The sequence below is a fragment of the Bos indicus x Bos taurus genome, chromosome 29, assembly GCF_003369695.1.
Source record: "Bos indicus x Bos taurus breed Angus x Brahman F1 hybrid chromosome 29, Bos_hybrid_MaternalHap_v2.0, whole genome shotgun sequence".
In the NCBI taxonomy this organism is placed as follows: domain Eukaryota; kingdom Metazoa; phylum Chordata; class Mammalia; order Artiodactyla; family Bovidae; genus Bos; species Bos indicus x Bos taurus.
The window spans coordinates 39,292,016-39,308,000 of NC_040104.1; the positions used below are offsets into that span (position 1 = coordinate 39,292,016).

Here is a 15,985-nt window from a genome sequence, read left to right on the forward strand (position 1 = left end):
TTTGGGGGATGCATTGGTAAAAAAAAAAAAAAAAAGCAATGGTTGTGCCCTCAGTAAACTAGAATCTACCAGAAATTCTCAACTGGGTATGGAAATGTTGGGGAGAGGTAGGTTTTTTTGTTCTTAAAATGTTAGAGTTTGGAGTCAGCGTTAACCATGCAAAGCTCAGGCATGTTAAGTCCTGCAAACTATAGCACAGTCATACACAGTGAGAAGCTCTTCCTCCAAAAATGCAATAGCACCTGCCACAAGAAATACTGGGTCAGCACCATTTTTTGTGTAAATATGCTAATTCCAAATGAACTTTAATGAGATTATAGAGGATGTGAAAGAGAGTCTTGGTTTTCTCCCTCCCAACCCCCCCACCGTTGGTTGACCTCCTTAATAAGCATTAAAATCAGTTTAAAGGAAGGAAAAACTGTCTTGAGAGACATACACGTCAAATGGTCCATTTCTAAAGCATCCGAAAGGCTTGTGTAGGAATGAGGTGCTAATGGAATTATCTTGGTCAAACTCTATTAATGCAAAACTCAAACTCCGGCTACTGAATGCAGGAGTCCCTTGACGTTTGTTTCACTCTAGCTCCTCAGGATAATGATATCCTTTTGTGTTTGGGCTCATGTGTATCTTGTATCAGATGACTGTTGTCCATGATTACATCTCAGCGTTTATCTTACTTATTCATCACCTAAAAATAAGTTCATCATCTCATGGTCTAAGAGCACCCAGAAACAGTTTTTCCAAGTTCAGGCAAACTGTGTCAAGGACTCTTACATCCTCTTTTCAATTGTTTCATCAGTCAAATCAGAAAGAGATCTGCAGAGACACAAATGAGGAAAATTGAACTGTTTTTTTACCACTTTGGTTGAGAAATGATATTTATTAATCTATTTTCCTTTCAAAATATCTTTGAGTTTTTGTTCTTTCTCTTCTAATTTACTACTCTAGCCCCAACTCTTGATCTGGACTATTTTGCCACAAACCCCCTCCCAACTATTTTGAAAAATTCAAACTACAGAAAAATTGAAAGAACAGTACAGTGAAAATCCATATTTTTCATCAAGTTTTAAGAGCTGCTATATTTTGGCATGTTTACTCTCTCCCGCTCCCACTTTCTCTGCCCACCTGTCTTTCTCTCAGTTGTTATCTCCCCATCTATCTCAGAAGAGAGAGGAGGCACTTACACAAACACACTTTTTTATTCTGAACCATTTGAAACGTGTAGCAGACATTGGGCCACTTCCAACCTAACATACCAGCAAGGTATCGCCTCAGTGTAAAGATATTTGCCATATAACCATTATTACACTTGATCCAATATACTGTACCTACAAATTTCCTTAATTGTCCTCAAAATGTCTTCTATAGTTTTTTTCCCCTCTTCAATCAAGGAGGATCGAAGCAAGATTTACTCATTGTATTTGATTGTTACTGTGCCTTCAGTAATTATTATTCGAAAACAGTACCTTCTTTTTTCTTTAATGACATTGCCTTTCCCCCTTTATTCTTCCCTTCTCCCTTCCCTGCCGTTCCTTTATTGCTTTCTTTTTTCCTAACAGTTCAGGCCAGATGCTTATAGACTGTTCCACATTCTGAATTTGTCTGTTTCTTTCAGATCAATATCAGGTCAAACTTTTTTCACAAAATCTTGAGTAATATTGTTTACTCAGTATCACATTCTGAGGACCAAAATGTGAGATCGTCTCACTATTGGTGATAAAGTTTGGCTATTTGGTTGAGGACCACCAGATCTCTCCATTCTAAAGCAATGTCTTTGTAAACACAAATCTGTGATTGGTTGAAACCATGTGAATATCCTCTTTCCCGTAAACTTCTATCTCAATTTTTTTCAGCATCTACTATGCTTGTCTGAAACAATTATTTTATTGAGGGTTGGAAAATGGTAATTTTCTAACCCTCTTTTTTTTCCCTAGAATCATTAGCTGGTAATTTAATGACTACCTGTAGAAAGATTATCTAAGGAAAAAGAAGAAGATATTCAATTTACTTGCTGTTCTTATGTGTTACTTTAATTTTCATCCTCCTTTAATGTTTTATTATTATCTTTTAAGACATAGAAATAATTCAGACATTTCAAATAATGAAAACAATACAGAAGAATGACAAATAAATTGAATGTTTCCTTTCTAATCTAACTTTCAGGTAACCACTGATAATAAATATGACTTCTATACATTTTTCCACACATACAAAAATATCCCCAGCTATATTCCTGATGCCTAGAATACTACCTGGTGCCTCTAAATGATGGCATATACTATATTTATTGGAAAAAAATTATGTATAAGTGGACCCAGGTAGTTCAGGTGGTGCTAGTGGTAAAGAATCTGCCTGCCAATGCAGGAGATGCAGGTTCAATCCCTGCTCGGGAAGCTTCCCTGGAGAAGGGAATGGCTACCCACTCCAGTATTCTTGCCTGGAGAATCCCATAGACAGAGGAGCCTGGAGGGCTACAGTCCATGGGGGTCATAAAGAGTTGGACACAACTGATCAACTAATACACACACACACACACACACACACACACACGTAGTTCAAACCCATGTTGTTCAAGGGTTGACTGTATATAAGGACAAAAGCACATATATTTATCTCCATATAAAGGTATTTTTAAAAATACACCAAATGACACAGTGTTAAATAATTTGCACTCTTTGTCCATTAATATTACCTTTTTATGAATAAATGTTACTAACTTAGACTCCAAGCCTCACAAAGACAATCCCAGCCATTGTCTTATTCCTCATGTATTTCTAGGATGTGGCACAAATTCCCTTCCTCACAGACTATTATGGAGGTTGATTTCAATTACATGTGCAGGATAAATCTCTTTCCCACTGAGGAGGCCTTAAGACTCCTATTCCTCTAAAGAAAAAAAAAAGCATTATTAATCAGCTTACCAAAAAATTTGGTGGCCAACTGCAGTGACTAGTAATGAAAAGAAAACAAACTAGAAAAGGGCGTGATGAGAAGAGAATGAGTGGAGGAGACATGCAGGACCCCGACAAGGAGGCAGGCAGCTTTCCCTAAAGGGTGGAATTTTCTGAGCTGGAGTGACAATGTGGTGGTTTCTTTTTTGGTGAGGCCCTAACCACTGGACCATCAGGGAAGTCCCTGGAGCTGCTGTCTTGAATGTGGGAAGTGCTAGCTGGACCACACAAAATATAGCCTTAATTCTGAGGCAATGATTTCATTACAAAGTTTCCTAATCTGGAGAACTTTGAATCAGTTCAAAACTCTTCTAAAACAACAAACTGCATAAAATCAAAAGAGTGAGGAGGACCGACTTCTTCTGGAATTACCTGCTCTTTCTCACTTCCTTCATTCCTTCAAGCATACATCAGAGCCTCAGAAATTAGCCAAGGCTGTGTGGAGTCTTTTACCGTCAATCCCAAGTGAATATGTTAAGTATCAGAAAATTTTCCATTTAAAAAGTCAGGGAGGTATTTTCAGTCCTTTAAATCTTTTCTAATTACTAACCAATTCCCTCCTTCCAGCTCTCCCAATTTAGCACACAGAACGCAGCTCCCAACAGAAAACAACTCCCCAGTGAAGTCTGAGTTTCCATGGTTAGTTGCCGAAGCTCAGAACAAAGCTGAAAAGCCACACTCCCATAGTTAGAGAAAAAAATACATCAAGAAATCGGGTTTCACTGCCATGGTGCAGTTCCTAGCACAAAGTAAGTGCTCAATTAATAAAGGGAGGGAGGGAGAAAGAATCAAGAGATGAGACAGAGAAGAGAGAAGGACTAAAGAGGAAAGAAACCCAGTGAAATGGACTTTCCTTAAACAGCAACCAGAAATGTAAATGTGGGAGTTTACTAATAAAGAGAATACAAATAACGGAATATTGAGCAAGTGGGTATTGTGCTGGGCTTGTTATTGCATGTCCTCCCAAGACCTTTGCTGAGCTTAACTTTTACGATGAAGAAACTGAGGCACAGGGAGATTAAAAGCTTTCAAGCCGGCTGGGCTGGGATAAGAACTCCAGCCCGTGATAAACACAAACTACCTGCTTTCTCCCCTACACTCAGGCTGCAGCTGACGCTCGCTGACAAGCACCTATGCCAGATGCTGCCCAGTGGGCGCCTCCCTCCCACCCCCATCCCTTACACCACATGGCGCGAAGGACGCCTTCTAACAGTTGCCCCAGCTCCCGTCGAGTGCCTGCCCTCAACCTTGGGCCACATAGCCTTTCCGTTTCCTTAAACCACGCCCTCCAAGCATGCTCTCACAGTCCTGATTTCTAGGGACTGCTCCTTTCAGCCCCAATTATTCAGAGCATCCCCCCACCCCCTGCACTCAGTAACTCCCTCACTTTGGGCATTATAGAGAGCTCAACCTGTCCCCCCACCCCCACCCCCAGCATCTTAATGTCAAAGCCTTAGATGTTTCCCGTGGCCAAATTCAGCCCCGGGTCCCACCCTCCCGCTCAGCTCCCTCCTCGGACTGTACTTCACTCTATACTTCACTCTACACTTGGGCTGGTTCCCTGAAAGGCGGGCTGCAGGCTCGGCCACATCCTGTGATTAAGTCAGTAAGGGGTGTGGGAGGCTGGAGGAGGAGAAGCAGCGCTGGAGCTGCCTGAAACCCCAACTCTCAGACTTCATCCACTGTCCTGACAGCCGCCAGCATCCGAGAAATAACACACAAAACTACCCCTTGCTGTTCTTGGCACTGAGCGTTCAGTGGAACCCCGACATGGAACTCTATGTTCTTTAAAATCTCCTTCCCATTTCTCGTTTTCCTGTACCATTTTGTCTTGCGTGCAGCTTTCTGTTGCCGTTTTCTCTTTTGCCCAACACCTAACCACCTGGAGAAGTGACCACATCCACGCTCCGCAGAGGCGGGCTCCCCAGGATCTCCGCTTTGTCTTGCCCTCCCGTCCCCATACTTCCGCCCCGCTCGGGGTCTCACCTCCGTGATCCTCTCCTCACCTCTGATCAGCTGCATCTGTGACCGCCTCCCCGCTGCCTCCCGCTTATCTTTCCTCTGCGGCTCCCTTCCCTCTTCCCGCCGCCGTCTCTCTTGCCTTTCTCCTACCCCCTCCCTCTGACCGATCGGTTTTCTTACTACATCCTTTTTTTCTCTTCTCCCTTCGATTTCTCCTGCTCTGTTGGAAGCACAGCCCACGACTTAGCGTGTTTGCCACCTAACGCAGACTTTCTGGAATTGGTTGCCCATTCGAAGTCCAAACTGACTTGCTTCTTCCAGAGCCCTATAATTATGCTAATAAAAAATAAAGTTTTCTCACTCCCCAAATGAATACGACCGAAACATTGAGTTAGCTCTCAAATATAGGCAAACCAGAGGAGCTTGCTCTCAAGCTGAAATAAAATTCTTTGCTTCTATTTTGAAATATCATCTCAGGCTATCTTGTTTATATTTCATGTTCTGTGACTCTAAGTTGAAGACAAGCCTGAAGTTAGGATTTTTCTGCATTGGGTTTCTGGGGAAGCTCCCTAGGCTTTATAAGGCTATGGAGCTGCTGTAAAACATTTTTAAAAAACCCACTTGTTCTTGTCTAATGTAGATCCCTACTGTATATCAAGGAATTGATTGAAAGCTCATACTCCTTAAAATAGCCGTTACATGCTGAATGTTTTAGACCCCAAGTTTTCAGTCTCACGTTCTCCTTTTTCCTTACGAACACTGGCCAGTCATCAGCAGCTTAACTCTAAGCTTCTGAGCATATGTATAGTTCAAGGTTTACATCACCTCTATGGAAACCTTCATTTCTTACCCGTCCTTTGCCAACAACTCATTCCCTCATAAAAGCGTGAAAACATCACTGCATTGATGTGATTTTAGTATGAAGCTCAAATACAAAATACAGGGTTGACAGAGGCACTTGGGGAAAAGTCTCATTGGAGACTTGAAATGACTGATAGAAAACCATGAATATTAGATCAGATTATACAAGCTTGTCATCTATTTGCAGGGAATGAGTCAGTTCTAAATATTGCTTCTCTTCAAAGTCAGGTATAATAAGAAAGTGAGGTAAACTAGGAAAAAGGTGTGTCCCCTCCCCCCCCCCCCGGGGAAATGAATAGGAGATAAATAAATGTGCATGAAATGATAAATCACTAAGAAAGTATGTGTAATTGTACAACATGTTTTTTCAGGATAATGTATGTAAAAGTGTCTGTTGTATGTATGAAAAGTAACGTTCTTGGTTTCGTTTTTGCTGGCCTGTGGGTGTCTGGCCATGTAAGTTTCCTTTCTGTGGTATTAATCCACTTTAGGATTAGTAGACGGGTGGGGTTCTCAAAACAAAAAGCTTGTATTTGACTCGCCACCATCTAGAAATTCCTGCCTCATCTTGATCTTTATTAATTGCTGTGTGGGAAAAATAGACCAGTTCACTTTTATATTTCTTTAAAGAAAGTAAATTGTTCTGCAATTATTTATATGTGTATATATCCATATTCATAGAATGTATGTATATTCACATATATATCCAGTGTATCAAAATATAGCTTGTTGTTCAGTTGCTAAGTCATGTCCACCTCTTCAGGACCCCATGGACCACAGCATGTCAGGCTTCCCTGTCCTCTACTATCTACTGGAGTTTGCTCAGACTCATGTCCATTGAGTCAGTGATGCCACTGAACCATCTCATTCTCTGTCACCCCCTTTTCCTCCTGCCTCGATGTTTCCCAGTATTAGGGTCTTTTCCAATGAGTCAGCTCTTCGCATTAGGTGGCCAAAATATTGGAGCTTCAGTATCAGTCCTTTCAATGAATTTTCAGGGTTGATTTCCTTTACGATTGATTGGTTTGATCTCCTTGCTGTCCAGGGGACTCTCAGGAGTCTTCTCCAGCACCACAATTCAAAAGCATCAATTCTTCAGTGCTCAGCCTTATTTATGGTCCAACTCTCACATCTGTACATGACTACTAGGAAAACCGTAACTTTGACTAAATGGACCTTTGTCAGCAAAGTGATGTCTCTGCTTTTTAATACACTGTCTAGGTTTGTCATAATTTTTTTCTTCCAAGGAGTAAACATCTTTTAATTTCATGGCTGTAGTCACTCTCTGCAGTGATTTTGGAGCCGAAGAAAATATAGTCTGTCACTGTTTCTACTTTCCCCCCATCTATTTGCCATGATCACTGCAGATGGTGATTGCAGCCATGAAATTAAAAGATGCTTACTCCTTGGAAGGAAAGTTATGCCCAACTTAGACAGCATATTAAAAAGCAGAGACGTTACTTTGTCAACAAAGGTCCATCTAGTCAAGGCTATGGTTTTTCCAGTAGTCATGTACAGATGTGAGAGTTGGACTATAAAGAAAGCTGAGCTCAGAAGAATTGATGGTTTTGAACTGTGGTATTGAAGACTCTTGAGAGTCCCTTGGACTGCAAGGAGATCCAATCAGTCCATCCTAAAGGAGATCAGTCCTTGGTGTTCTTTGGAAGGACTGATGTTGAAGCTGAAACTCCAATACTTTGGCCACCTCCTGTGAAGAGCTGACTCATTTGAAAAGACCCTGATGCTGGGAAAGATGGGCAGGAGTAGTAGGGGACAACAGAGGATGAGATGGTTGGATGGCATCACTGACTCAATGGATATGGGTTTGGGTAGACTCGGGCAGTTGGTGATGGACAGGGAGGCCTGGGGTGCTGTGGTTCATGGGGTCACAAAGAGTCGGACGAGACTGAACTGAACTGATTTGCCATGAAGTGATAGAGCCAGATGCCATGATCTTAGTTTTTTGAATGTTGAGTTTTAAATCAGCTTTTTGACTCTCTTCTTTCGCTTTCATCAAGAGGCTCTTTAGTTCCTCTTCATTTTCTGCCATTAGAGTGGTGTCATCTGTATATCTGAGGTTGGTGATATTTCTCCTGGCAGTCTTGATTCCAGCCTGAGCTTCATCCAGCCTGGCATTTCACATGATGTGCTCTAGCTATAAGCAAAGTAAGGAGGGTGACAATACACAGCCTTGTCGTACTCTGTCCCCAATTTTGAACCAGTCCATTGTTCCATGTCTGGTTCTAACTGCTGCTTCTTGGCCTGCATACAGATTTTTCAGGAGACAAATAAGGTGGTTTGGTATTCTCTTCTCTTTAAGAATTTTCCAATTTGTTGTGATCCACACAGTCGAAGGCTTTAGTGTAGTCAGTGATGCAAAAGTAGATGTTTTTTGGAATTCCCTTCTTTTTCTATGATCCAGCAGATGTTGGCAATTTGATCTCTGGTTCCTCTGCCTTTTCTAAATCCAGCTTGTACATCTGGAAGTTCTCGATCATGGATGGGATTAGGATAATTCACTATTTTAGATTAGCGTTTTTATGTCCCGATAGGTGGCATAATCCAGGGATGAGTATGTTTTCAAGAATACTTAGTGGATGTGGCTCTAGCTTCCTCACTAATTAGCTTTGGAAGTTTGTGCTTTAGTTCCTTGACTCATAAAACAAACAAACAAATATTACGCAAGGGAACTCATGAAGTCCCATTCAGAGTTATGACTCTGTGACTCAATCATGTGATTAAAAAAATATATATATATATCTATATATATATATATATATAGTAAGATTTTTGATTCTGCAGAGAGCTATGTACCTATTCTGCCTCCCTCCATTGTAAAAGTCATTCATTTATTTACTCATTCACACATTCATTCTCGAAACGCTTATTTGGGACTTACTATGTTTTAGGTCCTATGCCACAGTCCATAGATACCAAGATTATTTAGATACAACCTCTTCTCTTGAGGTGCTCAGGGTCTATAAGAAGATCTCTTGCTTTATCAGGTTTCATCTCAAGGGCCTAAGTGTAGAAAGTTAAAATTCCCATGCAAAGAGCTCAACATGTATCCGTACTATTAAGTGCTGATGATAACGGAGAAGGCAATGGCAACTCACTCCAGTACTCTTGCCTGGAAAATCCCATGGACGGGGGAGCCTGGTAGGCTGCAGTCCATGGGGTCACAAAGAGTCGGACACGACTGAGTGACTTCACTTTCACTTTTCACCATCATGCATTGGAGGAGGAAATGGCAACCCACTCCAGTGTTCTTGCCTGGAGAATCCCAGGGACGGGGGAGCCTGGTGGGCTGTCATCTCTGGGGTCAGACAGAGTCGGACGCAACTGAAGTGACGCAGCAGCAGCAGCAGCAGCAGCAGCTGATGATAATTGGTATTTCATTTTGAAGACCTGTTTTTCCTCCTTTGTTTCCTTCCTCCCCCCTCTCTTCCTTCACTGCTTCCCATATCAGTGGGAGCAGTGTAACATAGGGGAAAAAGTATGGGCTTTGCCAGCAGATTTAGGCTTGGAATTTTGGAACTGTCCCTTCCCTGCTGTGTGATCCTGGGCAGGTGACCTGCTCTGAGACTCCATTTTTCACATCTACAGAGTGATAGGGATATTTTCTTCAAAAGAGTTGCAGAATCATATTGGTTGAATGAGATGATGCATACAAAAACCTACTGAGTGGATGATGGCTGTTACTTTTAAATTGGGAAGCCACTAAACATCCTTGTTAAGAGTAAACCAACAGAGGTGACTTTTCTAACGTGAACCCTCCAAGACACTTTACATACTATCACCTATGGCCTTAACCTCTGCCCAAGAGTTGTAGGACCAAGCTATCTGTGAGGGTTCTGTGGGTACTAGAGAAACATGAATCCATATTAGTTTGAGCTGTACAAAACTGCCAATATTTGACCTGACCTAGAAAAATGGTAATTTTGTATGCATGCACCCTAAGTTGCTTCCATCGTGTCTGACTCTTTGAGACCCTGTGAACTGTAGCTCGCCAGACTCCACTGTCCATGGGATTCTCCAGGCAAGAATACTGGAGTGGGTTTCCATGCCGTCCTCCAGGGGTTCTTCCCCACCCAGGGATTGAACCCATATCTCTTTATGTATCCTGCGTTGGCAGGTGGGTTCTTTACCACTAGCGCCATCTGGGAAGTCCAATGGTTCAACCTCATACCACTACTGATACCACTAAAAGCACATTTCAATTTTGTACTTTTTGATGTGAATGGCATGTAAAATTTAACTCTTGGGCTCTTTTGGGTTAGACTGTGCCTGTGTGCTCAGTCATGTCTGACTCCTTTTGACCCTGTGGACTGTAGCCCTCCAGGCTCTTCTGTCCACGGGATTTTCCAGGCAAGAATACTGGAGTGGGTTGCCATTTCTTTCTCCAGGGGTTCTTCCTGACCCAGGGATTGAACTCACATCTCCTGCATCTCCTGCATTGCAGGCAGATTCTTTACCACTTGAACCATTAGGGAAGTCCTATTATTTCCTGATTAAACACATCCAAGCAGTAAAATTCATGTTATTTTTTTTTAATAGTAAAGAAGAAACAGTAAAATAAATCTCCTTGGTTCTTTTTTTTTTTTCCAGAATAGTTTTAAAATGTTCAAATTTGAGTTCAATTTTGTGGAAATTTCAGCCTCAGGCAGTGGGGGAAGGTACATTAAAATCCATATTTCTTGTTGGATATTAAGCAAAAGAGCAAATCTTTGACTCTTTTAAGCGAGTGACATTAAGATTGTCAACTCATGAGTTGAAACTTGTTCTGACTGTGATACATTACTGAGCAAAGATTAGAGGAAATTAGTATCACAGAGAAAGAGATCCCCCTCCTTTTTTTTTTGCTATATATGTGGGAGAGATGGAGGATCGGGAGTGTGTAGGAGATGTGTGAGAGGGGATGTGGGAGAAGAAGTGTTTAAAATGTCCAAAGGAAACTGAAATGCAGATAGGGAAATGTACACTGGGGTGCAGGTTTCCAAAACTAGCTGCTCAGACAAGTGTTTCCAGTGTCGTCATCAGCACCAGTGGCTTTTGAACTTCTCGCTTGCTGTCTGCTGGGAATTCTCTATCTACTCAGGAGCCACAGGGTGATCCTGCCACCCTGGCCTTGGGAAGCTCAATTCAAATCCTCCTTCTTCTATGAAATCCAATCAGTCCATCTTAAAGGAGATCAGTCCTGGGTGTTCACTGGAAGGACTGATGCTGAAGCTGAAATTCCAATACTTTGGCCACCTGATGCGAAGAGCTGACTCACTGGAAAAAACCCTGATGCTGGGAAAGATTGAGGGCAGGAGGAGAAGGGGACGACAGAGGATGAGATGGTTGGATGGCATCACTGACTCGATGGACATGGGTTTGGGTAAACTCTGGGAGTTGGTGATGGACAGGGAGGCCTGGAGTGCTGCAGTTCATGGGGTCGCAAAGAGTTGGACATGACTGAGTGACTGAACTGAAGTAAAGGGAATTTATACCCTCTCTCCTCAACATTAAAGAAAAGGAAAGTACTTTTATTTCTTCTAACTCCCTTCTCCCAAGTGTTTGATAAATGGTTTTATATTTGTATTTAGGAGCAGTGGTGTGGGCTAGGAAATATTTTTATACATCTGACATGGCCTTAAGACCATCTAGTCTACATTTATTGAATACCTATAACCTGCCAGAGGATGCACCATGTACTGGAATCAATAAAGATAAGATTTGGGTTTGCTGTCAGAGAGATCACAGCCTCATGTAGTCAACTTTGAAATGTAAAAATGGACTCAGGCGATGAAGGACTCTGCTGCGTTTCTGAAATTCTTTTTTCATGGGGAATATTGCAAATCCTATAATTCTACCATTTGAGAGTCAGTGCTCTAGCTTTAAGCTTGTTATACTATTAAAATAGTATATTTTAATATTCACTGTAGTTGGGATGACACTTTGCCTTTTCATGGTATTCAACTTCAAGGTGAACTGGGGCATCTGATTTCTTTCCAGAAGGGTAGATTTTCACTGAGGGCACACAGAAAGAGCATGGGAACACTAGAATCCCAGGTACACACAGGGTGTGAAGGGGAGAGCTCATGGACTAAAAGTGTGGGAGATGGCCCAGAGGTCAGCTTTCAGCTGGCAGGGGCCATGTCCCTGGGTTAAGACGAGATGATCATCAGAAGGCCGGTGTTCGAGGCTGGCTCAGAGAGCCGTGAGCACTAGGATTGCCGGGGCTGCTGCCCTGGAAGGCAGGACCTCCTCTGTGTCAGGCACCAGGCTGGGTGCCTACACCCTGGCACACTTAAGCCCCCTAACAGTTCTTTGACGTACACGCCTGCCCTATTTTGCAGAGGACATTTAGTTCAAGGAGGCCAAGTAATTGTCCAAAGTTCTCAGAGCTGTTAGCAAGTAAAGCAAAGTTCAGAGATCTGTCTCCAAAGCCAACATTTTTCCTTCCTTTTTTTTTTTTTTTTTGCTTTTCAAGAAATAAAGGAACCTAGTCAACTTTAAAGGCCAAATGCTCTTCTAGGGGAAACTGTTTTGAATGAATGGCCACTTGAGAACCAGCTTATGACAAGCCAGATGAAGACAACTTGAATGTGAGAACAAATTTTATTTCTGACATCTTCAAGGGTAGAAACAAATGCACTTGATAGGGTCGTTTGAGATTTAATAAGAAAAAATCTCCCCCTCTGCAGGTACGCACTCTCTCAAGCCCTGTAGATGGTTAGCTGTCCCCTGCCCACTAACTACAATGGAGTGAGATGACACCCTGTTGCTCTGCCCACTTACTTAGCACAGTGCAGAGCTGCTGCAAATGCTTCTTAACACAGGAAAATGGAGACTCAGTGAGGCTGAGTAATTCGTCGAAGATTAGTTAGGCATTATGTGGTAGAAACTGGATTTGAAAACTAACCTGCCAGATTCACAAACTCTTGCTTTTAGCTAGTGGCTCTCTGGGTTCTGATACATTTTCTGGGGCAACACAAATAAGTCTACATTCATTTCTACAGAAAGGCCTTGCAAATGCTTTAACAGCCCAACAACAGCAAAGGACAAGCATTTATTAAATCCTTCCTTGTGCCAAATGTGGCACCAAATGTACATGCATTATTTTGACTCTTTCTCCTAACAGCCCTATAAATAGACACGGTCATCGTTTTGTGGCTGAGGAAACTGAGGCAGAGAAGTAAATCGCCCAAGTTCACAATTATAAGTCTAGAGTCAGGATCCAAATCCATTTTTTCCCCCTTTGTGCATGTACTTTATTTTTACCTTACAGAAGTAGTTATAACTTTTAAAAATAGTACATAAATAAACATAGGTATAAGTCAGCCAGAGTAATATAATTAGTATGTATTTAAAGGAATTAGAACTTTTTTTTTCCAGCTTAAAATAAGAATTTCTATAACACAATAAACACCTACATCATAGGTTCTTTTGAACCAAATGGCAACTACATATGTATATATATAAGACAAGTACTGATACGTTGGAGGTACCAAAAACACCTTGTTTGGCACAATCACTTCAGATTGTAAAAATAAGTGTCATCTGACATCTGGATGCTAAATAAAAGAGCTGGAGGGCTAAATGGGGAGTCACTCTACCCACTTTCCTCTTTCCAATTCTTGGGGTTTCAAGTTTATTTATAGGTTTAACATATATAGTCCCATACCTACTCTCTCTTCTTCAATAACTTCAGGATGGTAGCTTTAAGAAACTTTAAAGCCTGAACTCTTTCTGAATTTCCCAAAGTATTTCTGCACCCCCTCCTCCCCGCCCCCGCCCCCCCACCCCCGCCAGTGAACCTTCTCAAGGTTCTGTATAGGGTCTGTAATATTATTTTCTCCCATGGTACAAGGAACACTGAGGAACACTTCTTCATTTATTCTATAGAGGTCCTTAATTGGTGGAAACTGGATGTACTGTTTTGTTTTTTTCCTTTTTACTCATTGGCTGCAACACATGGCATGCAGGATTTTAGTTTCCCGACCAGGGATGGAACCCTACAACCGGCAGTGGAAGCATGGAGTCTTAAGCACTGAACTGCCAGGGAAGTCCCTGGATGTACTCAAGAGTCTTCAAAATACTTGATGTTAAAAGACTTTATGTTAAATCAGCTAAAGATGGGCCAGTGGCCCAAGAAGTAGTTAACTCTTGGCCAACACTGGGTGAGGGAGGTGTTAGGGGCCCCAGCCCTCTGTAAAGTTGAAAAATCCACCTATAACCAATAGTTGGGTCCTCCCTACATGTGGTTCCTCTGTATCCATTGTTTTGCACTCAGGAATTTAACCAATGGAGCATAGATAGTATAGTACCATAGTGCTTCCTATAGAAAAAAATCTGCATATAAGTAGACTGGCAAAGTTCAAACTTGTGTAGTTCAAAGGTCAGCTGCTTTGCCTTTCATTTCAATAATCTCATAGGCATCGACAATCACTCCTTTGTGGATGTTTCCCCACTGCTCATGACCTTTATCAGTTCTTACATCTGAGTTCAGATCCTTCCGAGGATCATCAGCAATGTTCACTCTACTCCACACAGGAACGCTTGAGTCTCCATGTTCCAAGGATCCACCCATGACAGGTTTCAGAGCGGACACCAAGCTTCTGCTTAACCAAAGAAGGGAAATGGGCAGTGTCCAGATTATGACCGCTTCTAATAACACGATTTTGGGAAATTCATTCAACTTCCAGGCTACATGAGATAGCCATTAGATTAGAAGCAATAATCAGTTTGCCAGCCATGGCGATTGTATTGGATAATATGTTAAAACATTGAAGACAGTCACATTTCGGTGGATTAAATGAAGGCGTGTTTCTCCTCCTTCCTGATGTGCACCTGCTGTGATAATCACTAAGTTGGAGTTTGCAGTGACAAGATAACCTTTCCTGGAAACAGCATTTGGCATTTTCATAAAAGGACTCAAGATCTGGTGTTTCATCATTCAATTTGCCTTCATCAATATACCCACAGAAGCAAGTTCATCATTCACATCTTCTAAAAAACGGTGATAGCAGAGGCCATGCCAACCAATCTGCTTCCTATATCTTATTGTGAAGAATGGTCTTCTTGGAAGCGAAATTCATCATAAATTCATGGGTGACAGGGGTGAAGAGCAGTGAGGTGCCTGCCACCTGCAGGGGACACTAAGCCATCCTCAGGTGAAGAAAAACCCCACAGCGCCCACTCTAAGCTGGCCCTTAGAACTCCCTGAATCCACCTCATGTCTGCTTACACAAGAGGTGGAGGAGGAGATTGGAGAAAGCCTCGGAAAGCTCAGCATCTCCCTCCCCTGCTACTGTGCAAGGCCACGTCTGCCACCCAGGGGCCTCCCTAGGCCTTCACCTGGCCTCCAGAAAGGACTTCTCCTATTGGCTCAGACTAAGATAGTCAAGAGGCTTCTTCTACAGCAAGTGAATCGTAGGGCGAGCCTTTTACATACCCATGTTGGCGTCCATATTTGATATACATAATAAACCAACCCAGGTCCCTGGAATGATTAGTTTTCAGTGTGAATGTCAAGTCATATCCACATTTTCTGACTCCAGTGCCAACAAGCTTAAGCATTATTATAGCTAACCCCATCTCCCTTGTTCTCATACCCCCTTCAGTGTCGGGAGCTGTGTTAGGCATTACTGACAAAATGGAGGCACGGCCCCAGACCCCTCTCCTCATTCCGCAGGCACGGCCCCAGGATGAAGGAGTTAGGCCTTGTAATTTCTGACTTGTCCTTTCCTCTCCTCGGCTGAGTTGACTGAAAAGGAATATTAAGGTGCTTATTGTTCTTGAGAGGAGCATGAGAAGGCACAAAGCCTTCTGCAGCTGTGCTCAGAAAATAATTCATAAAGTTAATCATTGACATATGTTCAAGGACTTTTACAAAAGAGTGTTCCAGGATGAGCACATAGGCCGTAGCTTGAGGCCATGGGAGGGATTGATATCTGAAGCCTATTTGTGAGGAGAATATTTATGGCAAAGGAGTTTACTGAATTTAGGGCTTAGAAATAATTAAAATAGTTAGAAGTTAAAGATTTAAGGAATGTTGTAAAGTTAGCATATTTTACTATAGCTTATAGAAGTTGACGCCTTTCTTAAGAGACAGTGAGCTCAGGATGTTAGGGGCAAACAGGACTTAGAAAGATAAGTAGTAAACTGAGGAATGTAGCATGAGTTACAATGTAATCACAAGTTAACTATAGGACACATTAGAGGAA

The 15,985-nt window shown here is 42.1% G+C and overlaps 1 protein-coding gene and 1 pseudogene across 15 annotated transcripts in view; both read right to left on the reverse strand.

Annotated features, from left to right (window-relative positions):
- DLG2 (discs large MAGUK scaffold protein 2) overlaps positions 1 to 15,985 on the reverse strand; it is a 2,318,993-nt gene that overhangs the window by 361,317 nt on the left and 1,941,691 nt on the right. The gene's annotated exons all lie outside the window — the stretch shown is intronic.
- Positions 13,830 to 15,444, reverse strand: LOC113886301 (annotated as a pseudogene).